This window comes from Eschrichtius robustus, chromosome 4, assembly GCF_028021215.1.
Source record: "Eschrichtius robustus isolate mEscRob2 chromosome 4, mEscRob2.pri, whole genome shotgun sequence".
NCBI classification, from domain to species: domain Eukaryota; kingdom Metazoa; phylum Chordata; class Mammalia; order Artiodactyla; family Eschrichtiidae; genus Eschrichtius; species Eschrichtius robustus.
In genome coordinates, this window is record NC_090827.1 from 29,695,564 (window position 1) to 29,708,995 (window position 13,432).

At 36.2% G+C, this 13,432-nt stretch overlaps 1 protein-coding gene and 1 non-coding gene across 2 annotated transcripts in view; one reads left to right on the top strand and one right to left on the bottom strand.

Annotated features, from left to right (window-relative positions):
• The window catches only part of PPP3CA (protein phosphatase 3 catalytic subunit alpha), a 303,007-nt gene that overhangs the window by 171,282 nt on the left and 118,293 nt on the right, over nt 1–13,432 (bottom strand). The window lies entirely within an intron of this gene.
• TRNAR-CCU (transfer RNA arginine (anticodon CCU)) lies at nt 10,213–10,285 on the top strand. The gene has a single exon. It is a non-coding gene; the product is annotated as a tRNA-Arg (tRNA).

Genomic DNA, 13,432 nt, shown 5'->3' on the forward strand with positions numbered 1-13,432 from the left:
TAAACGTCTCCTTGGAGGAAGTTCTATTGTACCTATTAGACAAATAGAATTTAAAACAAGAACATGATTCCTCCCATAGCAGAATAATCTATAACAGCCCCCTTCATCAGGTCCATGTGCTCTGGGAAGCCATTCATGTAAGTGTATTGATGGAACTAGCCTACAAAATCACCTGGGAAAGCTCACTGAAATAACCAGTGATCAGATACAAAGAGGCAAAATGTGCTGTGAAAGTCTCATTTTGATAAATCCTGACTGCATAGCAATACAAAATCATTGGCACACTGATTTGGTGCATACCTATAATTAGCCAGAGCAATTTTCCTGCTAGACATTTCCTTCATTTTCATTTAAATTAATATAATTCCTTACCTAAAATGCAAGAGAAAAAATGTTAGAAGAACACAATCTGTTTACCCTAATAGCAATAATCAAGCGTTTTCATCCTATTGGTGCAACAGTATAACCGTGTACTTCTTTACTCTCATGTCCTTTCATTAGATTTTATCTTGTATACATTCACTAAATTGAGTCCGCATTGAATGAGTGTCATTTTGCCCAATGAACTATTTACATTTGTAATGTTTACAATAATAATATGTGCAATCAACAATGTAAACAGTAATGTACAAATACAATATTACATTTGCCACATGTAATATGTCCCTTCAAGCCAAGAAAAGAAAATTCTCTTGAAAACTTAAAAATAAATGCAAATTACTATGAAATTAAAGGAAAAAAAAACTATTCAGCTATTCAGAGATATTAAGCAAAATGTAAGAGAATATAAATAGACTTCTCTTTCTAAGGAATACTCGTATATAACTGAACAAAGTTATTACCAAAACACAAAATGCTTAAATTAATACACACTGTATTGATTTCTTCCGAATTCCTCATTTCCAATATTAGAAAAGGAATCAAAAGTTTTCTATACTTATTTTCTCTTATACCTAATTACCTATTAACCATCCAGATACTTACTAAGCAAAATATCATTTCTTCTTAATTTATTACAGTGCATTTTCTTCCATTTGGTAAAGAAAAATAAACAACAGTGAAAGGGAAAGAAAGTTCAGTTACGTGTTTCAGAAAAAAGGACTTGTTCACCGTTCTAACGCTAATGTCCCTTCTAGCTAAATAAAACTAACCTCAGTTGTTTTCATTTAGGCATCTTTACAATTCTTAATTTAATAATGCTAATGCAGCTCACTCCAGGAAAAGAACCCCATATTGCTGATATACCGAATTCACTCTAAAACACTGCTAATCTATTTAAGATGTGTGATATACTTTACTATATAGGTACAAAAAATGCTTGCCATTTAGCAAAGATTTAGAAACATAACATGATCAGTTTCAGATTAAACTTGTCTCACCAAAGCTCAATAAAAGCAGCACCTAAGTAGTGAAATACGTCATATTCAGTAGATGACAGGCTACATCATCACCAAATTTAGAGGATCTTTTATGAAACAAGTAACTGGCTTAATTAAAAGAAGAAAAGTCCCTACGTCTTGAACTTTTGTGCCAACAATGAAAATCTAATAGATGAATCTAAGAATGGAAGTGATCTTTGAGGTGAATTTTTTGGCTGACCTACATATGAATGCAAAGGAAAGACATTCACCATCAATAAATTGCACAGCATTATATATAATCTCATTTGGAAACATTATTTAGTCATTGTATCATGTAAGGGAAACTACAGTAATACAGTCCCCAATGAACTTCAATTTTACGAACTATTTTCCTCTCATTTGCCGAATAAATGACACTGTTCCATACTAAGAACAAGTGGAGGTAACAAATGAGAACAATTACACTTTTCTGAGAATCCTGAATTTTCTTGACTGTTCCCAGTCATGGTGCTGTGAATTATATTTCACCAGCTGATCTCCAGATTGTGGGCCCTGCATTCCAAAAACCTGTGAGTCCTTCAAAACTTTCTAGAAAGGCTTCCCTGGTGGCGCGGTGGTTGACCATCTGCCTGCCAATGCAGGGGACACGGGTTCGAGCCCTGGTCTGGGAAGATCCCACGTGCCGCGGAGCAACTGGGTCCGTGAGCCACAAACTACTGAGCCTGCGCGTCTGGAGCCTCTGCTCCGCCACAAGAGAGGCCACGACAGTGAGAGGCCCGCGCACCGCAATGAAGAGTGGCCCCCGCTTGCCGCAACTAGAGAAAGCCCTCGCGCAGAAACAAAGACCCAACACAGCCAAAAAAATAAAAAATAAATAAATAAATAAATAAATAATAAGAATGGGTCTTCTCATTGCAAACAACTGTCAAAAAAAAAAAACACTTTCTAGAACTGCTCACTTGCTACAAAAAAATGTCCTGTTGATTATAACAGCCTACTTCAAGAAATTAAATGAAATCGCCACATACATCTATGATAAATTATACCATAAAACATTTTGAAAGAGAAACTACTGAAAAATCACTTCCCTAAAGTGTTATCCAGATGTTAATAAGATACCTTCAGTGGTCAGTGAAAAGAAAAATGTTCCAACATTATACAAGTAAAGGATGCTATCTGGAGTACAAATCAATTAAATGGTGCTAGCTCTGAGACACGGTGCTAAAATTTGAAAGAAATGAGTTACACTAATGGGTAAATTGAAGCCAAACATTCTATATGGATTTCATTTTCCCTGGAGCACTTCACTTTGGTGTCAAGAATTTTGAATACTTGGATTTGAGACCTGGTTTTACCATAACCACATAAAATAAGGGTTCACTGTCCCTATTTGACAGATTAAGAAAAAGAGGTTAAATACGTTGTCCAAGTTCATACTGACATTAAGTGGCAGTTTAGATGCACACCCAGGTACATCTGGTTTCAATTCTCTACACTAGATCACACTAAACTACCTAATTTATGAAATAAAATTGTATTCTAAATAACTTTCAGAAACATATTCCATTTTTAGACTATCAAATCTAATTTTGTCTATACGCTGATTGAGTGAAAGAGCGGGATATAATGTTTACTGAGCCTCAAGGGCCTCTGGTTTGCAGGCAGATTCGGGCAGGGCTCTGCCACTAAATGGCTACATAACTTCACTTTTCAATCCCTCAACTGCCTTGTTTGTAAAATGAGGGAATAATACCAGTAGGCTCCAGAGCCCTTTCCATTTTGAAAATACAAGCCACATAGGGGTTTCAAGTATTCACCTATGATGTATAATCATGTCACCTATTTAACAAATCCCGGGGGCATTCCCCACGGCTACATTTTCAGAAGGAACACTTTTAAAAACAGAAATCAGCATAAGGCGGGCTGGTGCATTCCACGGTACAGTGTGGGTATTGCACAAAAGGGTCTGGAGGAATCAGAAACTGAGGGCTGAAATCCTGTCTCCACTGAATGAGGCAAACCCTCTGCCTTTTCTACTTCCGGCACCGGCAACGGGTGGATGCAGGCCAGACAGAGACCATGAGTGATGCTAAAGAGATCTACATCTCAATAAAGGATTTGTTTGTTGAGGTGGGAAAAGAAAAGAAATGCCACAGTTCTTTTACTTCTCTTCTCTTTCTGGAGCTTGAAGATGAACCACATATCTTGAAGAAGAGCCCAGCAAGGAATAAACACTGATGGAAGGAAAGAGGAAAAGAAGAGAAGGAGAAAATGACAGCGTTACAGAAAAAAAGAAAGGGGAAAAAAGGGAGGAGGAGGAAGAGGAAAATTTATTAAATGGAGCTATGAAGACTATATCCAAGTTTTCCTTCTCAACGTTAATGGAAGAAAGGAAAAAGCCCTCCACGAAAGAATAAGATTTTACCCTCAGCATATCCGGAGTTGAATCAAAGGTGCTTGATCTTTACCATCAAATATTATTCAGATCATGTAAACACTATAAGAAAAATCCCTTAAAAACTGCATCATCACATTGAATGACTCTCTTTTTTTTTTTTTGGAGTTAAAATGTGGAAAACTGAAGCATACTCTCCCAACTTCATTGCTGAATTTTTTTCCCTTCACTTTAAAAAACAATTTTTGTTACACCCAAGTTTTCCTATAGCCCTTCACTGTATAAGGTCAACTTTTGTTTTCACTAACACTACGAAGGTTGAATAATAATTAGCCACAGTTTAGATTCCTTTCTAGAAACAATTCATTTAGAGAAAACAAAGGAAAAAATCACGTGTAACAATGGAAAATACAGTTCTTCCATCATCAGATAAGAAAACAAATAAGAGTATTTCAGCAATGGGGATAATCTGTAAAACCAACTGCTCTCTGGATGAAACAGAGAACTAATGAAGTAAATAGATGTGGAAAAGTAAAAGATCTTGAGGGCTGAAATGAGCAGAAATATACATTGTTTTTAAAGTCTCAAATCAGACATAAGCAATCAGCAACGAATGAAGAATGTTATCTATCACTATTTATCCTCCATAGTTGTTACTGGATATCCAGACAGCCCTTCATATCACAAACACATGGTCCTTTTGAGAACCTCTGTTGAAGATGTGTTTATTCATTCATTTAGAAAGATCTTGCGGGGCTTCCCTGGTGGCGCAGTGGTTGAGAGTCCGCCTGCCGATGCAGAGGACACGGGTTCGAGCCCTGGTCTGGGAGGATCCCACATGCCGCGGAGCAACTAGGCCCGTGAGCCACAATTACTGAGCCTGCGCGTCTGGAGCCTGTGCTCCGCAACGAGAGGCTGCGACAGTGAGAGGCCGGCGCACCGCGATGAAGAGTGGCCCCCCCCCCACCCCCGCTCGCTGCAACTGGAGAAAGCCCTCGCGCAGAATCTAAGACCCAACACAGCCAAAAATAAATAAATTTTAAAAAAAAAAAGATCTTGCTAACGTCTATTATGTGTCAGACACTGAGCTAGGTGTGGAATCAATTTTTAAATTCCTACTGTAGAGCATAAGAACAGGGAAAAAATGGAAGGGTGGGATTGGAGTTCTCAGATTCACTGCTTAAGTCTGATATGCTATAACTTTATCATCTTGTGCTCAAAATTTCATATATTTTTTTAATTTCATATTTTTTTTTAATTTCATATTTTTTAATGAATTTTATTTCACATCAGTTTACAGTTTTTCTCAGACTGTGAGGTTTTTGTTGTTGTTGTTGTTGTTTTGTTTTGTTTTGGGCCACACTGCACAGCATGCGGAACTTCCCTGACCAGGGATCGAACCTGTGCCCCCTGCACTGGACGCGCAGAGTCTTAACCACTGGACCACCAGGGAAGTCCTCAAAATTTCATATTTTGAAATATTTCATCAATGCATCTGGAAAGTATAATATTTAAACAATAATTTGAAGCTCCATTAATAGTGTGGGGTCATGGAATAAGAAGGAGAAAATAAATTGAAAAAAATGCCACAGTAAGATATACCTAAGTTAATGACAAGTATTCATGTACACAGCCCAGCTCTTTAATAGAAAGGCACAGAAATGCCTAAAATCACAAGAAGATACTTAGAGAAAATCTAAAGGTAAAATCAGTGGTTAAAAAAATACACAGAATATTGTTGACATTATTACCATTTAAAGAAAAATATTATTGCCTCAGTGATGATGATTAGTTACACCTGTGACATTTCCAACTCATACTTCCTTAATGAAATCAATATTTTATAGTCATATTTTTCTACTTATAGAAGAGACTACCCAGCAATGAACAATATATGCATGAAATTTTAATAAAATATTTTCTCCCCTTGAAAAGTATTCTATAGTATTATGAACATTGCAGATAAGTAGGAATACAGTTAAAAGTAAAGCTCTAGTATATGATTTTTAGCTTCTGAATAAATCTTAATAATAAAATTTAAAAGTAACATGGAGGTAAAAACAGACAAGAGAATTAATCTCTTCTTAAAAATTAGAATTGTTAATCAACTATACTCCAATATAAAATAAAAAGTTTAAAAAAAGTTAGATTGTGATAATAAAATCTCATCATTAAGTTAAACACATATCTCTCTTTCATCTAGTGAAATTTCAGTAGAATAGCCTATAAGGAAATGTCATTTATAAGTTATTTCAAATGGGAAAGTAAATCATATTATCCTGAACCATCATGGTGAACAATAATACTTTTATTCCTAGAAGCTCTATTTTCTTTAAATTAAAGAAATTAGTACTTAAAAGTACTCAACACCTTGAATAAAATGAATATCCAATATGCATTACAATCTTCAGTATTGTCATCTTGGAAGATGCCAATTAACAAATTGTATTCCATATAACAATGTAGACTGGTTTTCTAGAAGTATTGTTTAAGTTGCAAAATGAAATGAGAGATTCAAACTCAAAATCAGATTTACAAATTCCCTTCATTAGTGTGATACACAAATGCATAACCTTATAGTATTAAGAATGGAACTAACTTTACATGAAATGTAGCCAAATGAATGTTACTGAATATCCATAATGATCATTTTCCATTAAGTTAAATACTTATAATCATGAGGTTTGATTAACATGCTCTGGTTTCTTGCATGCCATGTAATCATTATAATCAGAAAACTGAAAGAAATTTTCTCCAATTAAATATAAAACAGATGAACACACTTAGGAAGAAAACATGTTTCACTGCCACTTATATAGTTAAGATTACAAGTACATATGAATATTTTCATCATAAAGGAAATCAGATCATTTAGTATCTTAATTTTTCCAACAGCCTTAAATTTTCAAATCCTTTGAAATAAGTTCAAAGAATACATTCTTACATAATACTATATATACCCAATGCTTTATTTTTCACAATTACTTGACAGCAAGTTTGGGTTTGTTTTTTTTTTCCTTTTGTTTCGTTTCTTTTGCTTGCTAAAATTACAGTCCAACGAGAAAGAGAAAATTAACTTACTCTTTTTTTCACCAAAAACATTTACACTTCTATTTTAATCTCTTTTTTAATAATCAATCTAAAATATAATCTTTAAATAGACAGTACTGAACTAAAATTTTTTTTTTAATTTTTTATTTATTATTTATTTATTATATTTATTTTTGGCTGTGTTGGGTCTTCGTTTCTGTGCGAGGGCTTTCTCCAGTTGCAGCGAGTGGGGGCCACTCTTCATCGCGGTGCGCGGGCCTCTCACTATCGCGGCCTCTCTTGTTGCGGAGCAGAGGCTCCAGACGCTCAGGCTCAGTAGTTGTGGCTCACGGGCCCAGTCGCTCCGCAGCATGTGGGATCCTCCCAGACCAGGGCTCGAACCCGTGTCCCCTGCATCGGCAGGCAGACTCCCAACCAGTGCGCCACCAGGGAAGCCCCGACATTAAATTTTATTTACTAGAATTACTGATGCTTTTTCATCTGGAGATTAATAGGTTTTAGCAAAAAGATCTAGCTTTTCTGATACTCAAGGAAGAATATACTTGTTTGAGCGCAATCAGTACTATGGAAACAGCTTTTTTTCCCTAGTACATGCAATTGCAAATGAAACACTTTGGTTATTTTTCCTCTTCAATTTCCCAATTCACATGAGGATGGTGTCTGTTATCTAATGCCCTCTTATAAATATTATCTATCAATAACTCACATACACACACATTCAAAAGTTAAACTAGTCATTCATATTAAATTATGGCATGTATGCTAGTCACTTCAATCAGCTTGATATACTTAGAGTTTTACCTTAAGGTCTGCACTAAATGTTGGCTAAACCCAAATTACCTCCTTTGCCTTAAATTCCTCCTGCAGTTTTATTCAGATTGTCCTGTTTGAATTACACCATGAGGAAGTCCAAGTATTCTATTCCAAATCACTTCACACAAGTCTTGTACCAGAAATTCCAGTGAACAGGGAATTTGTATTATCAAAAATGATGTCAGGACTTCCCTGGTGGCGCAGTGGTTGAGAATCTGCCTGCTAATGCAGGGAACACTGGTTCGAGCCCTGGTCTGGGAGGATCCCACATGCCGCGGAGCAACTAGGCCCGTGAGCCACAACTACTGCGCCTGCGCGTCTGGAGCCTGTGCTCCGCAACAAGAGAGGCCGCGATAGTGAGAGGCCCGCGCACCGCGATGAAGAGTGGCCCCCGCTTGCCACAACTAGAGAAAGCCGTAGCACAGAAACGAAGACCCAACATAGCAATCAATCAATCAATCAATCTTTAAAAAAGAAAAAACCCCAGAGTTGTGGATTTATTAAAAAAAAAAAAAATTATGTCAAATAGAATTCAACAATTCTAAGCTAAAATCATCCATATTATAATTTGATAAGAGAAAACCTTCCAAATTCCTCCTACGAAATGACTTGCCTGTACAGATTCACGGTTTCATATATATTTTCCATTAGTTGCTGAGCGGTAGAAAGCACTAATTCCGACTATACATTGTATAAAATGTGAAGTGCTGTGATAGATTACTCAAAAGCCATTAAAAAAGGTCACACTATAGTGTCTCTTATATAAGGGACTCACATGGAATTATATGAAATACATAGCTGCCTCTGTAGTTGCTATGTATAATAGAACTAAATGTCTGTTCATAGTAACATGCTTAGTAAAACATTTACATCAATGTAAAAGATTTCTCATTTTATCACACCTAATATATTCAAGGTCACATCACTTAAAAGTTCGTTTCAAAGAGAAATCATATTTTGAATTAAAAGGGATTCTAGTCAGCACCCGTTCACAGGTGTGAAAACAAACAAAAAACCCCGCAACAATTCCAAACTGGAACTCTAAGTTCTATGATTATTTTGTTAAAAAACATGAGCGTATAAAAATTATTTAAAGCAGGCTAACTACATACAAAAAACTACATACTAAATCAAGTCCAACATCGTCAACAGGCACATAGAAATGTAGGGCATACTCAGGGTTCCTGAAGGTCAACCTTTAAGAATGACTGCATTCGGGGCTTCCCTGGTGGCGCAGTGGTTGAGAATCTGTTTGCCAATGCAGGGGACACGGGTTCGAGCCCTGATCTGGGAAGATCCCACATGCCGCGGAGCAACTAGGCCCGTGAGCCACAATTACTGAGCCTGCGCGTCTGGAGCCTGTGCTCCGCAACGAGAGGCCGCGACAGTGAGAGGCCCGCGCACCGCGATGAAGAGTGGCCCCCGCTCGCCACAAGTAGAGAAAGCCCTCGCACAGAAACGAAGACCCAACACAGCCATAAATAAATAAATAAATAAATAGATATATATATATAAAAAAAAGAATGACTGCATTCCACCAGAATGGACACATTGTAGTATGCAGTAACATTTACAACTCCAAACATATTTATTGTACAAAAATAATATGTAATAGTATCAGCTAGTAACTTTTAAAACTGCTTTAAGGAACAAAACACACTTCCTTCTAAAAGCAAATGCATGTACTAGTCACTACCCAGTAGCCAAGATAATATAAAGTTCACACATGCTCTCTCTTCTAGATTGTGTTCTTAACACTATCAAAACACATTTAAAAATAGGAGATATCCAACCAAGTGGATATCCTATGAATCCTTAATTTCTTTTTGTTTTCTTTAGTTATCTACCCTACTGGATTTTTCTCATTCTCCCTCACAGATATAAAATAACCTGTATTTAAACTGAGGAGCCCAGTTTATAAGTGAATTCTGGAAAACTAAATCAACACAATCATTTTTCAAACTTTTAGACTATTTGGAAATCATTGCTCTGTTAATACGCCTATCACTTTAGGAGTCATTTGAAGTAACAGGGGTACCCTTATGGCAAGCACATTGTTATACAACCCTAGGAATTCTACTAGATATTTTCACTGACAGTCAAAGATGAAAGGAGGACCCAAGACTACTGGGCTCACCAGTTAGGCACAGTGCTGATACTTCAACCATGAATTATCTGCTTAGATTCTCAAGGCAACTTTACTAGGTAAAGCTGAAAAATAAATAGTAGGTCAGCAAACCCTTTTTCTAGATAATGGGATAGCACAGATACTTGAAATCCATCTTCTACACCTAACATTAACAGAGACCTAGTTTTAGAGGAGCATTTTCTGGATAACACATTGGGCAAAAAATTAAACATCCTTGGAATACTTTTTATAGAAACGAACATCAGTTGAGAGAATAATATTGTAAATTATTAAAATTTCTATATTTTAAAATATACAAAACACTTAAAATTTTTTACTGTGTTTTTAATTTTCTCAGTTCAATATACTTTTCAGTCAATGCTTTCTTGCAATCATTTATGTGACTTCCTGTCTGCTTCTTTCAATGATATACCATAATATTAGGAACGAATTGTTGAGGGACTTCCCTGGTGGTCCAGTGGGTAAGACTCTGTGCTCCTAATGCAGGGGGCCCAGGTTCGATCCCTGGTCAGGGAACTAGATGCCACATGCATGTTACAACTAACAGTTTGCATGCCTCAACTAAGAAGTCCGCATGCTGCAACAAAGAGCCCACATGCCTCAACGAAGAGCCCGCATGCTGCAACTAAGATCCGGTGCAGCCTAAATAAATAAATAAATAATGAATTGTTGAGAATTAACCTTAACCTATTGAAATGTTCACTATTAAAATCCATATTTATTTATTCTGATACTTCATATTTAAAGGTAAATCCATTGTTTTGCACAATCATCACTAGCACCACCACCACCAGGACCAGTAAAACAAAAACCAAACCTAGAACAAGCTATACCAAAAACCAATCCTGGGCTTCCCTGGTGGCGCAGTGGTTGAGAATCTGCCTGCCAATGCAGGGGACACGGGTTCGAGCCCTGGTCTGGGAAGATCCCACATGCCGCGGAGCAACTAGGCCCATGAGCCACAACTACTGAGCCTGCGCGTCTGGAGCCTGTGCTCCGCAACAAGAGGGGCCGCGATAGTGAGAGGCCCGCGCACCGCGATGAAGAGTGGCCCCCGCTCGCCACAACTAGAGAAAGCCCTCGCACAGAAAACGAAGACCCAACACAGCCAAAAATAAATAAAATAAATTTAAAAAAAAAAGTATTATTTATAAAAAAAAAAAAAAAAAAACCCAATCCTTATTCAGAAGCTTCTGTTAATTTGTTTTCTTTCTTTCCTTTCTTTCTTTCTCTCTCTCTTTCTTTCCCTTTTCTTTTACTGTAGGAGAGAGTGGCATATAATTTAAAAAATATATATGAGCAAAACATTATAATATAAATGGACAGAATTTATTTCCACACTGAATCAGATCTCCCAGCCTGTAGAACTCTCCACCCGCAACCCCACCCTAAACACATTAAAAATACACTCAATAACAATGGTACGCCGTAACTGCTCTCTTTAGTCATTGTTTTCCCAGTCCCTAAAAATAATATCACACAAAAGATTAAGTTCATTTTTCCTTCATTTCTGTGCATTTAAATAAGTGTGTGCTAGGGAAAGGGCACACCTTTATACTCTTTACATTGCCCAGCATCACATAGGGAAATATGATTATTTTTCCCAATTGTTATTTTATCCCAAGGTCATGACTATCTGTTGGCAGATATCCAGGAATGGATGATTCACTGAACTGATGAAAATGTGGTTCATAAAAATATCATTTGTATCAAAGATAGGCCAACTATAGGAGTCTATAATGTGGATCTACTCTTAATCAAACAATAAAAATATGAATGAACATTATTAAAAAGGAATATGCTTAAGCCTATTTAAACATAGTCTTTCTTGCTCCAATATCTCTGATGAAAGCTATGTCCTACACTGAAACACAGATATCAAACTGAATTAGTTGCAAAGACACAGTTAAAATTTAATTATCTATGCTAGTCATGCAGGTCATTGGTGCACATAATCCAAAAAGTATTTCCATGTGAAAGATAGACATTTGGGTATCTCTGACAGCCTATTAATACACGTTATTTTCAATAAAATAATGAAGTCATTCTGAAAGGTCTATTTGCCTAGGCTCCCAAACCTGTCAAACTGTTCACATTAGCTCCAGCATTCCCTCCATGCAAGGGATGAAACTAAGTAGTCTCCCAGACTAATGGAAAGATTGGCTTAAATTTGACCTTGGCTCTCTCTTTATAATTAGCTGATTCATTCCCTAGGGGAAAGAGGTAATTAACTTACTGGTTCAGAACTTCCTTAGGAAAGAAATGTAACTGTCTCACTTAAAAGAGCTTTCTTTTTTTCTACAGATCTAATGCAATCTCAGATTTAGATAGAAATGATAATTTATAAAATTCTTTCAAATATATTAGCTCCTTGGCTCCACACAATAGCCCATGACTTAGTTTAGGCCAGAGAACCAGCCCTAAGGCACAGACTGGATAAATGATATTGGCAAAATCATGATGCCACTTACTAGATAAAACTAGAATTCTAGTTTCCAGACTCTCCATTTAGTTCTCTTCCCCTGACTCCACAATGCCATGTCTATAAGAATGTTATAGGAATATTTACAGTGTAGTGATGTTTCCAATTGAGATAATATATTACCAAAGCAAATCTGGGCACATATATAAAAGCATTCCTTCCAGAAAATTCCCTTAAAAATGAAACCTTTACTTTTCTCTTCAATATCCTTCCACAAACCAAAACTCTTCAATGCTTTTAAACAATACATAAATATAACATTGCAATTTTAATATATAATTATTTAATATTATTTTAACAGCAATACTCCAGAAACTATATATAAATTTGACTCTGAAATAGTCTTCCATTCAACAGTCAAAAATGTTAAATAAAATAAATAGAAGCATCTTCTAAAATAAAAAAATGCATATTTTTCTGAATTGCCTAGAAAGGGAACAATCTCCAATCTCTTTAAACACAAATCTATAAAACTATTCCCACAGGAGAAAAAAATTGTAAAGAAAAGACAAAATATTGAAATAATGAACACTAATAATAACCCAAAAATCAAACTAAAATTATGAATATACCAAAAACTGAAATGATTTGAAATAATATAAATGATAAATAATGTAAATGTAGCATAAACGGTTATGGACTTTATATGTTGGGTGACCACATTAGCTTACTGTCTAAACCAGGACACTTTTGGGAATGAAAGGGGGCTATTAATAATTACACTGGACAAGAGGCATAAATTGGGATTGTCCTGGGACATAAACAGGACATATGATCACTCTAATTTTATGTCTGCACCAGCTGGGTTTTTTCGAGGATTCCCAAGCATCTTGACTTTTTTTAAGGTCAGAATAATTTTTTTGTCATCATTCCCTCCTACCCCTACTTCTCTTTTACAATCCAGGAAAATATTAGTCAAACCACTTAACTCTTTCTTCTCTGCATGTCCTATTTTGTCTATTAACTAGGGCAGGACATGTGTATTAGTCTGAAAATCTCCTTTAAAAGCTACATCTTCTACAGTCTCAGCTTTACGGTCTCTGTGTTTCCATTTCAAAATGTCATGGTCAGAGCCCTGAAGATCTGGTTTCTGCCAGCATGAATACACTGCTCTGTGTTGGACATCACTGAAACCGGACTCTGAAAAACCTGCTACAGCTCGTTTGATGTATGTATATTGC